Source organism: Ptychodera flava, chromosome 3 (genome assembly GCF_041260155.1).
Source record: "Ptychodera flava strain L36383 chromosome 3, AS_Pfla_20210202, whole genome shotgun sequence".
NCBI classification, from domain to species: Eukaryota; Metazoa; Hemichordata; class Enteropneusta; family Ptychoderidae; genus Ptychodera; species Ptychodera flava.
This window is the reverse complement of record NC_091930.1, coordinates 21,361,221-21,376,371: the sequence shown is the minus strand read 5'-3', so window position 1 is coordinate 21,376,371 and position 15,151 is coordinate 21,361,221. Positions and strand designations below refer to the sequence as shown.

Here is a 15,151-nt window from a genome sequence, read left to right as displayed (position 1 = left end):
TAAAAAAATTACAAATGGATTTCGGGCGAGTTGGTATCAGGCGAATTGATATTGGGCGAGTTGTTATCGGGCGAGTTGGAATCGGGTAATTTTGTTCTTGACGGATTGGAAAAGGTGCGAGTCAAGGGTGATCGAGCCACTAAATTTTTTGCCAAAAATTTTCGTTATTTTCTTTAACAGTAAGACTTACATGTGATGATGAGGTTACGACAAAAAATCAATAAATCAAACCAGATTAATGTGGCAGCTAGAAGGATTTGAAATACACTCACTTTATCCAGTTCGAATGCTGCACTTGTTTTATAATAAAAAATCATATGAAAGTTTTAGCTATTTTTCCGCTGAAAATGTGCATAAGAATTTAAATTATCACTTCTCAGGCCTTCCAAAACAACAGTTAAAGCTGTTGCAAACTTAAATGTAATGACCACGCCTTATCCATATTTTGCAGAATTATTTTGATTTTCAATCCAACAATTTTGTTTGTTTTCACATAAATTATTGTTCAGATATTGCACATCGATTAACATCACCCCTTCCCAATATGTGAAATTGGAAAAATCACAATTTGATGAGAATTATGTCCTTTTCAAATAAGTTTTTGGGATTTTTCAAAACTTTGTATATATATCGACATTCAAACATTTAAAACCCACAACTCGAAGATAATAAAATGATCATTCAATCATCACTTACAACATCCGCTTTCATGCTAAAAAATTGGAAAAGTCACAATTTGATGAGAATTATGTCCTTTTCAAATTATTTTTTGGGATTTTTCAAAACTTTGTTAATATATATCGACATTCAAAAATTTAAAACCCACAACTCGAAGATAATACCAGATATGAACTGAATATGCTCACGTGTTTTACAACAGGTTCATTAATAGTAGTGCACTTCACAGAACAGTGAGATATATGTTATCACTATATGTAGCAGGTTTTTTTCTACTTCGCACAGTACTCTAAGAGTTTAATCACTAATTACAAAACTTATTTAATATGCAAAATAGCTGTAATTAACTTGACACTGCTCAATGCTTTATGGGACAATCAGATATCCATCAGATAAACTTTTGTAGCACGTTTTATTTAATTTAATACTGTAATTTCAGAGTAATGTCACTAATTACAAAGTTCATTAAATATGCATATAAGTCCTAAATTAATTTGACACTGTTCAATGATTCATCGCACAATTAAATATTTATCAAATCAATATCTGTAGCACGTTTCACAAAATTTTGGTGCCGAAATTTCAGAGTTATATACCTATTTACAAAGTTTATTAAATATGCAAATGAACCCTTAATTAACTTTACACTACTAAATGCTTTACAATACAGTTAGATATCTGTCGTATCAGTATATGCAGCAGTTTTCATCACATTTGATGCAGTTATTTCGGAGTTATATGACTAATTATAAGACTTCATGAAATATGCAAATGAGCTAATTATTAACTTGACACTGCTCAATGCTTCTCAGTACAATTGGATATTTATCAGATCAACATCTGTAGCAAGTTTCATAAAATTTAACGCTGTAATTTTGGAGTAATATCACTAATTACAAAGTTCATTAAATATGCAAATGAACCCTTAATTAACTCCACACAACTAAATGCTCTACACCACAATTAGATATTTGTCGGATCAGTATCTGCAGCAGATTTCATCACATTTGGTGCAGTATTTTGGAGTTATATGACTAATTACAAAACTTCATAAAATATGCAAATGACCTATTTGTTAACTTGACACTGTCAAATGCTTCTCAGTACAATTAGATATTTATCAAAACAACATCTGTACCCAATTTCACTGACTTTGGTGCCGTAATTTCAGAGTTATATACCTAATTACAAAGTTCATTAAATATGCAAATGAACCCTTAATAATTTCACACTACTAAATGCATTACACTACAGTTTTATCAGTCTGATCAGTATCTGCAGCAGATTTCATCACTTTTGGTGAAGTTATATCGGAGTTATATGACTAATTACAAACCTTCATAAAATATGCAAATGAGCTATTTATTAACTTGACACTTCCCAATGCTTCTAAGTATAATTAGATATATATCAGATCAATATTTGTTGCAAGTATCATCAAGTTTGGTGCAGGAATTTCAGAGTTATCTCACTAATAACAAAAGTTCATTAAATATGCAAATGAGAAGATAATTGACATGACACTCACAGTATCATCATAATGTTCTGAGATTGTCATCTGTGAAAAGTTTTATGAAATTTTGTGCAGTATTTCTTGATATATGTCTACACTGTCATTACCGTCTCCATAGGGAAACCATTGTACGGAAAAAAACGATATTGCATAACTTCATTAATATGCAAGCCACACTAACCAAAATCTAATCAGTTCTTGCAAGTAGCATATGGTACCTGTGTACCGAATCTGACTTTAATCCGTTCAGGCGTTTTTGAGTTATCGTGTAAACAGACAGACACACACACACACACACACACACACACACACACACACACAAACACACACACACACACACACACGGACAGACAGACAGACATCGCTATGACATCAGCCCACGTGTGAACACGTGAGCTAAAAATGATCATTCAATTATCACTTACAACATCCGCTTTCATGCTAAAAGCTCTGACAATAAGTTGAACGGAGAAAGGTTTCCATCAAAACCACGGTGTAATTTTTACAGGGAGCACGGTCCCCATACAGTGGACGTGCGCGTCCCAGAGTGCAGCTATGATGATATAACAAATGACTCGATCACCCTTACTCAGTACCCGATGTAGATATAAGCCATGGGGAGACGTAGCCGTAACCTGGCTGTCAAATGACAGCGTGATCCTTTGACGCTAGGTTTCGAAACAAGTGTGTGGTCTCTTCCTCAGTCGCTTTTTGCAACTTGCTGTCCTTGGATTTTTGTTTCACTGTTTGTGTTTTAATGATTTTAAGAAAAATAGCAATCACACTTGATAAAAATGCTGAATAAATTTAGCTCCTAAAATGCATAAAAAAGAATCTGGAAAGCCTCAAAATAGCTGTAAAGAAGACATAAAATCTCAAAATTTTCTAGGGGAGACCTAGGAACCCCCCTTCGAGAGGGGGACACATCCCCCATCGGCAGGGGGAGAGCTCGAGCCTTAACTAGCCGCCTGATAAATGTTTTCAGCCTATTGATAAAAAACTTAATGAAAACCCCGCATCCATACATACATACATACATACATACATACATACACATACATATATACATACATACATACATACATACATACATACATACATACATACATACATACATACATACATACATACATACATACATACATGCATGCATGCATGCATGACAGAGTATCACATCTTGAAATACATACAGACGTGCATTCTAAATCCCTCCACCAATACACTATCCAACAAAGAATCAATCAATTCATCCTTCCATGAATCTATATATCCATACATACATACATACATACATACATACATACATACATACATACATACATACATACATACATACATACATACATACATACATACATACACACACACACACACACACACACACACACACACACACACACACACACACACACACACACACACACACACACACACACACACACACACACACACACACACACACACACATATACATACATACATACATACATACATACATACATACATACATACATACATACATACATACATACATACTTTTTGACATCTCTATATTTCGTAAATGCAACCTTTTGAGAAATATTACTTAATGGACTGTATATAATGTTATAGTCGATAAATAATCGATATTTATCACTCAAAATGGTTCTAATATCTTTGTACAAATATCATACTAAAGCTTGTTTGCACATAACTATTTACGTTTTAAATTTTGTACGCCTTCGTTAAATACATAGCTACACGATACATTAATTTTTACTTTTCTGTGATAATGATTACTTATATACACAATTCAACCGTGGGCTCCCTTATTTTATGTGATAAATTTAATCGAACACAAAAACAACAGTCACTGGCGTACATTTTTTTATAGGAAAGAAACCCATACAACGACATTTAGTATAAAATGTAGACAATTTGCTTTGTATACGTAACAAGATATACTTGGTTATCGTTTTAGATCATTCACAAAACTGAAGTACTGCGCCGATATTCTCGAAGACCGTCCATTGAACTGTTCAGTAAAGCAAGCAAGGTAGATACCATGTAGCCGAAATCTTTACACCAGCTTGCCGAGCCAGATTACTAGTAGTTTGGGACTGCTGGCAGTTTCTTCGGCTTGGGCTGGATTCATGGGGGGTCACCCTGTTTTTGACTTTTGTGATTTGGGGTCACCATGTTTTTGAAATGCACAATGTGATTCAGTGTGATTTTGAATTTCGATACGGGCTTATACTTGCCTAAAATGCATCGTGTCAGCCAGAAAATTCCTCATTTTGTTGAAGTTTTCGGCGCGCCCTTCGGTCGCGTAACTTCAATAATTATAAGCCATAATTTTCAGAGCCCCCTCCAAGACAAAAATTTTAATATATCAGACACACACACACACACACACACACACACACACACACACATATATATATATATATATATATATATATATATATATATATATATATATATATATATATATATATATATATATATATATATATATATATATATATGTAACCGGGTAATTAAACTGACAATTAAATTTAGCCAGATAATTAAACCCGACCAAGGTTCATATCACACAATAAACAAACCAGGAAAGAATGATTATCGTACAATTTGCGTTGCAGTTTATATTAAAGGTTTATTTTACTACACACTAATGATGATAAAAAGTATACAATGATTAGCCGGCAATACTGTTTAAACATACAGAAACTCTAGACACGCCCCTATCCAAGTTCATATCAATTACAGTGTTCACTCAATAGACACTCTCCAGAATTGTTCAGGGTTCAGAGTCCACGTCGATCCTGTTGCTACGGTTACAAATTCCGTGTCGTAACCTCTTCCAGTTCGGGTGGGAAACTGATTCACACAAAACGTCCTCCAGACAGTTCTCCTTTGGGATTAACTCATTAGCAGTCCAAACGCTTCCGTCAATGGGTTGGTATGTCGGGAAACTAGAAGTTCATAAGCCATGCAAAAAGAGAAGAGCACTTACAAGTTACATAAGCTCTTTGAGTCAGTAGATCGTAATATCAGCTGGGTCTTAATCCATGGCATGGCAATGCCATTCTAGTCACTATGTCAAGTTGAACAAGTTCATTTTCTGTTGATCTATTGGTATTCAAAAATCAAAACAAAAAAACAAAACTACTAAACAAATCAATCTATTACTATGGAAGCTTGAGATTCAGAATGGCTCACAGTCCAATTGGGAAAGCACATGGCCTCTCCAATCTGCCTCACAATGGGTGTGGTCTCAAACTTCAGAAATACACCATGAAACACGTTACAAATTCAGTATTGCAACAAATGTCAAAACCTACCTAGAAGTTCATAAGCCATGCAAAAAGACCAACCACGTCGTCTTGGTTACTGGCAAGAAGAACTAATTCCCTTAGACCGAGTCTCTGCTCTCACAACCACACCACTCCACGCAGTATCTGTCTGCTCGCAGTGCATTGTGGGGATAACGGCAATCAAGGAATTCCATCTGATTACTTAACTGTCAGATGGGATGGAAGATCAAATCACGCGACACTTACTTCGTAACCGGGTTACACATTCCCTCAGAAGCTTACACACTCCGGGTGTAAGTGAACTCCCATGACAGATAATCACAACTCAATAATGCAAATTCCAAAGCAGAAACCAGAAAAGAAGGTCACTTGACCTACGGAACACCAAGTGAAACAAATGAAAAGCCACACAACTTTCACAAATGGAGGTGTTGATGTTTACATGCCATAAAACGTGCAATAAGTTCCTATTCCCCTCAGGAACAAAACATGTCATGTGTGATCCTTCATTGCAGTTACTCTCTTCATCCCAATACTCCCTCCATCTATGCTACACAAAACTAACAACAACACAAGGGCACTGACACACCTGTGCCATGCGTGGTATCACCCATCTTGCGGGTGATGTGACGACTGACGACGTGGTTGGTCTTTCCCATTTTTTAAACCTCTAGTTCCGAGACATTAATGTAAAAACAAACTGCAACAAACTGTACGATAATAACTCATTCTATCCACATCCCGGACGAGCCCCCAATTTTGTAACCGGGTAATTAAACTGACAATTAAATTTAGCCAGATAATTAAACCCGACCAAGGTTCATATCACACAATAAACAAACCAGGAAAGAATGATTATCGTACAATTTGCGTTGCAGTTTATATTAAAGGTTTATTTACTACACACTAATGATGATAAAAAGTCTACAATGATTAGCCGGCAATACTGTTTAAACATACAGAAACTCTAGACACGCCCCTATCCAAGTTCATATCAATTACAGTGTTCACTCAATAGACACTCTCCAGAATTGTTCAGGGTTCAGAGTCCACGTCGATCCTGTTGCTACGGTTACAAATTCCGTGATGTAACCTCTTCCAGTTCGGGTGGGAAACTGATTCACACAAAACGTCCTCCAGACAGTTCTCCTTTGGGATTAACTCATTAGCAGTCCAAACGCTTCCGTCAATGGGTTGGTATGTCGGGAAACTAGAAGTTCATAAGCCATGCAAAAAGAGAAGAGCACTTACAAGTTACATAAGCTCTTTGAGTCAGTAGATCGTGATATCAGCTGGGTCTTAATCCATGGCATGGCAATGCCATTCTAGTCACTATGTCAAGTTGAACAAGTTCATTTTCTGTTGATCTATTGGTATTCAAAAATCAAAACAAAAAAACAAAACTACTAAACAAATCAATCTATTACTATGGAAGCTTGAGATTCAGAATGGCTCACAGTCCAATTGGGAAAGCACATGGCCTCTCCAATCTGCCTCACAATGGGTGTGGTCTCAAACTTCAAAAAATACACCATGAAAACACGTTACAAATCCAGTATTGCAACAAATGTGAAAACCTACCTAGAAGTTCATAAGCCATGCAAAAAGACCAACCACGTCGTCTTGGTTACTGGCAAGAAGAACTAATTCCCTTAGACCGAGTCTCTGCCCTCACAACCACACCACTCCACGCAGTATCTGTCTGCTCGCAGTGCATTGTGGGAGATAACGGCAATCAAGGAATTCCATCTGATTACTTAACTGTCAGATGGGATGGAAGATCAAATCACGTGACTTACTTCGTAACCGGGGTTACACATTCCCCTCAGAAGCTTACACACTCCGGGTGTAAGTGAACTCCCATGACAGATAATCACAACTCAATAATGCAAATTCCAAAGCAGAAACCAGAAAAGAAGGTCACTTGAAGGTCACTTGACCTACGGAACACCAAGTGAAACAAATGAAAAGCCACACAACTTTCACAAATGGAGGTGTTGATGTTTCCATGCCATAAAACGTGCAATAAAGTTCCTATTCCCTCAGGAACAAAACATGTCATGTGTGATCCTTCATTGCAGTTACTCTCTTCATCCCAATACTCTCTCCATCTATGCTACACAAAACTAACAACAACACAAGGGCACTGACACACCTGTGCCATGCGTGGTATCACCCATCTTGCGGGTGATGTGACGACTGACGACGTGGTTGGTCTTTCCCATTTTTAAACCTCTAGTTCCGAGACATTAATGTAAAAACAAACTGCAACAAACTGTACGATAATAACTCATTCTATCCACATCCCGGACGAGCCCCCAATTTTGTAACCGGGTAATTAAACTGACAATTAAATTTAGCCAGATAATTAAACCCGACCAAGGTTCATATCACACAATAAACAAACCAGGAAAGAATGATTATCGTACAATTTGCGTTGCAGTTTATATTAAGAGGTTTATTTCACTACACACTAATGATGATAAAAAGTCTACAATGATTAGCCGGCAATACTGTTTAAACATACAGAAACTCTAGACACGCCCCTATCCAAGTTCATATCAATTACAGTGTTCACTCAATAGACACTCTCCAGAATTGTTCAGGGTTCAGAGTCCACGTCGATCCTGTTGCTACGGTTACAAATTCCGTGTCGTAACCTCTTCCAGTTCGGGTGGGAAACTGATTCACACAAAACGTCCTCCAGACAGTTCTCCTTTGGGATTAACTCATTAGCAGTCCAAACGCTTCCGTCAATGGGTTGGTATGTCGGGAAACTAGAAGTTCATAAGCCATGCAAAAAGAGAAGAGCACTTACAAGTTACATAAGCTCTTTGAGTCAGTAGATCGTAATATCAGCTGGGTCTTAATCCATGGCATGGCAATGCCATTCTAGTCACTATGTCAAGTTGAACAAGTTCATTTTCTGTTGATCTATTGGTATTCAAAAATCAAAACAAAAAAACAAAACTACTAAACAAATCAATCTATTACTATGGAAGCTTGAGATTCAGAATGGCTCACAGTCCAATTGGGAAAGCACATGGCCTCTCCAATCTGCCTCACAATGGGTGTGGTCTCAAACTTCAGAAATACACCATGAAAACACGTTACAAATTCAGTATTGCAACAAATGTCAAAACCTACCTAGAAGTTCATAAGCCATGCAAAAAGACCAACCACGTCGTCTTGGTTACTGGCAAGAAGAACTAATTCCAAGATACTGACTTCTGTTCTTTGTACTGTTAAACGGGGACTTCAATCATACTGTGATGTTGTCTTTTCTCGGAGTGGTATAAATCAAATGTGGATATTAAAAAATTCGAAGGAACTCTTGGAAAATTTGAAATCAAGATCTGTTTCAAAAATAACATCTATTAAAACTTTCGATTTTTCCACATTGTATACCACAATACCACATGATAAATTGAAAGAACGCTTGAAAAACATCATCAACCAAGCATTTTTCTACAAAAACGGTTCACGCCGTTACAAATATGTGGTATTAGGGTATAATTCTACATATTTTGTTAAAAATACAACTAATGCTAAAGTGTTTTATACCGAGAAAGACATTATCAGTATGCTTGATTTCCTCATTGACAACATATTTGTTGAATTTGGAGGACACATTTTCCAACAGTGTCTACCTGGAATTCCTATGGCACTAACTGTGCTCCCTTACTTGCCGACTTATTTCTGTTCTCATATGAGGCAGAATTTATCCAGAACCTAATCAAGCTGAAAAAAGTCTCTGTAACTCGAACTTTCAACCTTAAACATTTAGATACATAGACGATGTTACTTCATTGAATAACTGTGAATTCAGTGACTATATCTCGCTATGATTTATCCTCCGGAATTGGAGATTAAAGAAACGGCCTCTTCTACTTCATATCTGGATATTTTACTTGAATTTGACTCCAATGGTCACCTTCCTACTAGACTATATGACAAGAGATGATTTCAACTTTAGTATAATCAATTTTCCACACCTCATCAGTAATATTCCACTCTCACCTGCTTATGGGGTATACATTTCCCAGCTTATACGATATGCAAGAGCATGCAGTTCATATGGTGATTTTGTAGAGAGACATGGCCATCTCTCTTTCAAACTGTTAAATCAAGGTTACACCAGAGCAAGACTTGTCTCTACATTCAAACGCTTTTTTGGCAGGTATCGCAAGTTGGTAGATAAATACAATATCTCTCTTCGACAAATGATCACTGATGGCATCGGTGACATTGGGCCTTAGTTAGTGACCACTACCTATCTGACTTACAGATTGATATATGGCGGGTGCCACATGTGGGGCAGGATGCGCTTACTATTTTCGAAACACCTGACATCACTTCTTGGTCTTTTGGCCAGAGGTCCATATATCTTTCTTTCATGAATTTGACTTTGTTGTACCGTCTATTTACTGTCTGTTCTGTGCTGTTTTGTGTCTATGTTTACAACTATTGTCTTACACAAATTTTGACCTAGTGTTATTGGATTATGGATTGGTATGATTGCGATTTTTTTCCTTAGACCGAGTCTCTGCCCTCACAACCACACCACTCCACGCAGTATCTGTCTGCTCGCAGTGCATTGTGGGGGATAACGGCAATCAAGGAATTCCATCTGATTACTTAACTGTCAGATGGGATGGAAGATCAAATCACGTGACTTACTTCGTAACCGGGGTTACACACACACACACTATATATATATATATATATATATATATATATATATATATATATATATATATATATATATATATATAGATTTATTCCGCCTCTGACAGTAAGCTGTCTCCCGAAGGTGCTCGTGATACTCAGCGATTTTTGCTGTCTTTTCCGAAATTGCTCCTCATTTTGTGACCTACATGTGTGCATGAAGATACCCTGAAGCTGACGACGTGAAAACTGCACTCGGTAGTCAATAGTACTGCCATAGTCTGCAATTTTTGAATTGCCCAGGGCCTTTGGCCTTTGGCTACCTCGCCATTGCACATATCATTTCAGCATTCTTATGTAAATCAACATGAGGTGCTACGATTGTGGATCGACAAATTCTGTGACTCTTGCGATATGTGACGAACTATTATGCCCTGAATGTGAGGAGAAACGGTTTCCTGGCACTATGCGTAGACGTCAAGAACGCAAATTAGGCAAACAGAAACAAAATTCTGTCGTAAATTTAATCATCAACAAAGTAACAGGGCGGACGAATCAACAGGTGCTGATGATTCCAGTACGAAAATATGTGACACGTCAAAGAATAAGCGTGGGGAGTCGTCATCGTCTAAGGACGTACTGATCGTGAATGAGCTGCTCTGCTTTCTGGTAAATAAGATGGATGTTATGCCTACTGACATTTTGTCCAAGGTCTGTTGCGATTTCTATGAAGATTCTCAAAATGAAATTCGAAAAAAGAGCTATTCGACCTGTGTTCGTCGGCTACTTCTTCTCGCTTCAGACGAAGACAAGGCCAGAACAAAAAGTTGAATAATGTTCAAGATATACTGAATTTGTTACATGAAGTTGATCCGGAGGTGATACCGTCCTTTGTAGCAGTTGATTTAGGTAATCTACCACCCATAACACAAAATCATATTGATATCTCTGTTCTGATGCAACAGATGTCATCGATCAAGTCTGATATCACTTCACTGAAGGAGTGTACAAAGCATTCTTTACAATTGAACTCTCATCTTGAAGATGAAATCGAGCTATTGAAAAACTCACAATCATTGAATCGAGTAAATTGTATATCAGAAGTGAATGACAAATCCGTTGCGTGTCATTCTGAGATAGACGAAAACCGGCCACAACCAGTTGCGTGTGTTGAACAAGAAATTATATCTGTCTTGAATGCACCAACACCGCATAAGCAACAGGAGGAAAACACCAAAGTCATGGAATTGTTTAATTCAGGTTCCCCGAGGAAGACCGTATCGCCGACGAAATCTTATGCAAAAGCTCTGAAGTGTATACCACCACAACCAAGCGCGGGCCAAATTTATGATCAAACATCTGTGCACGAGAATTCGAGTATTACTGACTCCTCAAAGGTCGATTCCTTCAAATTAGTGACAAGAAAGAAAAGACAGAAACGAAGTCCAGTTATCGGTACTTCGCTCATATCTGACTGCGTTGTTCACGGAATAAATACAGAACCAACTGTACATATTTTTGTTAGTCGTCTGGGTCCTGATACTTCGTCAACACAACTGACTGATTACATCAAGAAGACATTTCATTGTATCTCAGTTATTGAATGTGAACAACTTTCCACCAAGTATGATTCTTATTCATCTTTTCGGATGACCATGAAAGGAGTTGCGTATAGTGATATAGTATGCTCTGAAAAATGGCCTTGCGGAGTTTTGGTTCGAAAGTTTTACCGTAGTCGTTCCAAAAAAGCATCCACAGAACAATGAAATAGGGTCTTATAATTGTAGATCAGTTAAATCGTCGGTTGCAGATGTTGAAAACCTCTGCAATATGGTTGATATTTGTCTTTTGCAAGAGCATTGGCTCTTTAAAGACGAACTGTCTTTGCTCTCATTAATACATGATGATTTTCAGGCTTTTGGAGTTTCTGCAATTGACACAAAGGAAGGCTTATTTGTCGGCCGTCCGTACGGCGGCACAGCCATACTTTGGAAAAAATCATTGGCGAGTATCATCACTCCCAAAACGTATAATGACCCAAGAATCATTGGTGTAGAGGTTTCGTTTAACTTTTGTACTTGCCTGTTACTTTGTGTTTATCTCCCCACGGATTGTCATGAAAATTTTGATGTTTTTAGTTACTATTTGGGCAAAATTCACTCTATAATACAGGATTCTGGTACACCATACACGATTGTAATGGGAGATATGAATGCTGACCCTAATAAGACCTTTGGTAGAGAATTAATTTCCTTTTGTAATGATTATAACTATGTTATTGCTGACATGTCACATTTTGGTCAAAGTTCAGATGTGTATACATATAAAAGTGAAGCCCATGGTTCAACCTCCTGGCTTGACCATTGTCTGTGTACCAAGGCCGCATATAGCGCACTTTCAGATATTCAAATTGTCGATGATTTCTTTTCATCTGATCATCTGCCATTCATTTGTCAATTCGCCTTTAGTACTACAGTGAGTTCTTCTTGTGATAGAAATTCTAGTGACACCTGTTCGCAGGTCAATTGGAAAGGAGTTGACTGGTCAGCTGTTGCTGACTCGGATATTCAAAGATATGCACTTCGTTCCGATTTCTATTTGTCACAAATTCAGATTCCCGGCGATTTGATTTATTGTAAAAATCCAAACTGCTGCCACCATCAACATATCAGTCAAATTTCTTCGTACTATAACTCAATTTGTAATGCTTTGACCAAGGCAAGTGATGACGTTTTCTGTTCAAGCAAACCAAAGCGCTACCATTCAATTCCAGGATGGAATGATGTCGTCAAAGAAGCACACAGTGCAGCACATCTTGCGTACAGTATTTGGCGATCAGCTGGTAAACCAAGGACTGGCCCGATTTCTGAGCAAATGCGGCGCACGAGATCCGTTTTCAAATATACCTTGAGAAAATGCAGAAAAGATGAAGCCACCAGGCGAGCTGATAGCATGGCAAACGCCCTTTTGGAAAATAAGCAAAATTCTTTTGGGCTGCTGTTTCCAGTGTGAATAGTAAAAAGGTCCCTTTGGCGACTTGTGTAAATAATGCAAAGGGTGATCAGAATATTGCTAATATGTGGGGTAGTCACTTTCACGAACTCATGAATTCTGTGAATAATGTGAAGCACAGGATGTATGTACAAAATTCACTAGACTCGATCCCCTATGCTGAAGAGATGTATATAAATGTCGATGAAATTCGTAATATCATCAGTAAGCTAGTCATGGGAAAATCACCGGGCAGTGATGGTATTGGGGTAGAGCATTTGCGTTATGCTAGCAGTAAATGATTATCCATCTTGCAATGTGTTTCTCTTCAATGTTAATACATGGCTTTGTTCCCGAAAATCTCACCAATGTGATTCCCTTGGTGAAGGACAAAACGGCTGATTTGTCGAGCAAGAGCAATTATCGACCAATTGCACTGACCAGTGTCTTGTCTAAAATCTTGGAGCGTGTTCTGTTAAATCGTTGCGCAACACAACTTGAAACCTCTGAATACCAGTTCGGTTTCAAAAGGAAGCACAGTACTGATATGTGTGTTTTCCTCCTAAAAGAAACCATCAGGTATTATAAGAAGAATGGAAGTTCAGTGTATGTATGCTTCCTTGATGCCGAAAAAGCTTTCGACAAGGTAACCATTTCACTCTATTGAAGAAGTTAATTGAGAGGCATGTTTCTCTTTACATTGTTCGTATTCTTAAATTTTGGTTTATTTCCCAAACATTTTGTGTTCGTTGGGGAAAAAGCAATTTCGTCCACTTTTACTGTGTCAAACGGAGTGCGTCAAGGTGGCATCATGTCTCCCATACTTTTAATGTATACATGGATGACCTTAACAAGGCTTTGTCTGCCTGTGGGATCGGTTGTGAAATAGGTGGTACAATGTTGAATAATTTATCGTATGCAGATGATATGTACTTAGCAGCGCCTTCTATCAAGGGTCTAAGAAAACTACTCAAAATTTGCCACAATTTTGCTGAAGAGAATGATATTGTATATAACGTTTTAAAAACAAAATGTATGTGTTTTAAATCTCGAAACAAATGCAGAATTATTCCACCAATTACCCTTAGGGGTTATAGTATTGATTTTGTGTCAAAATTTGTGTATCTTGGTCATGTTTTTACATTAGACTTAAAGGATGATGATGATATCGCCTCCCAACGTAGGGCATTATGTGGTAGAGCAAACTTACTTCTAAGAAAGTTTCGTAATTGCTGTTTGAGTGTTAAGTTACGACTTTTTAATACTTTTGTAATAACATCTATTGTGCTCAACTTTGGTGTGATTTTAATGTTTCGTCCATTCGTAGCCTGCATGTTTGTCACAATAATGCTTTGCGCAGGTTTTTAGACTTATCGCGAAATGCTAGTATCTCAGCTGCCTTTGTTGAAAATCGTGTAAATAATTTTCCAGTCTTTAGAAGAAGACTTGTGTACAGTCTTGTCCGGAGACTGCAATGTACCGACAACAGTCTTCTAAGAGTTTTACTTTTGTCAGACTGTAGGTATTCTGGATTACAATCTTATGGAGACAGCTTCTGTATCGTTAGTCTTAGAATTGCTTTTATTGTCTCTCAGTTCCTGTTTTTTAATGTGTGTTTGTAATCTGCCTGTACTTTCTTGTAGTTTGGTGTTGTGCTTTTTTGGTGTACTGTGTAGCTTTTTTGATTCTATGGACGGTCCTTGTACCTGTCTGAAATAAAGTTTAATAATAATAATAATAATAATAATATATATATATATATATATATATATATATATATATATAATATATATATATATATATATATATATATATATATATATATATATATCAGAGATATATGGATGTTTAATATTTATCGGCGCGCCCTTCGGGCGCGGAACTTTAATATATCAGAGATATATGTAACTGAGAGAAATATCTTGATGTCTGTAAATTTAAAGTCTGTTTTGCAAAGTGTACGAATCATTATGAAATCTTCAGGTCATATGAAAAGCATGAC

At 37.1% G+C, this 15,151-nt stretch overlaps 1 long non-coding RNA gene across 1 annotated transcript; it reads right to left on the bottom strand.

Moving 5' to 3' along the window:
- Positions 1 to 7,714: 7,714 nt before the first annotated feature.
- On the bottom strand, positions 7,715 to 8,707 carry LOC139125421 (uncharacterized). The gene is made up of 2 exons (XR_011550224.1): positions 8,638 to 8,707; positions 7,715 to 8,267 (listed from the first exon to the last, which is right to left on the bottom strand). It is a non-coding gene; the product is annotated as an uncharacterized lncRNA (long non-coding RNA).
- Positions 8,708 to 15,151: the final 6,444 nt, after the last annotated feature.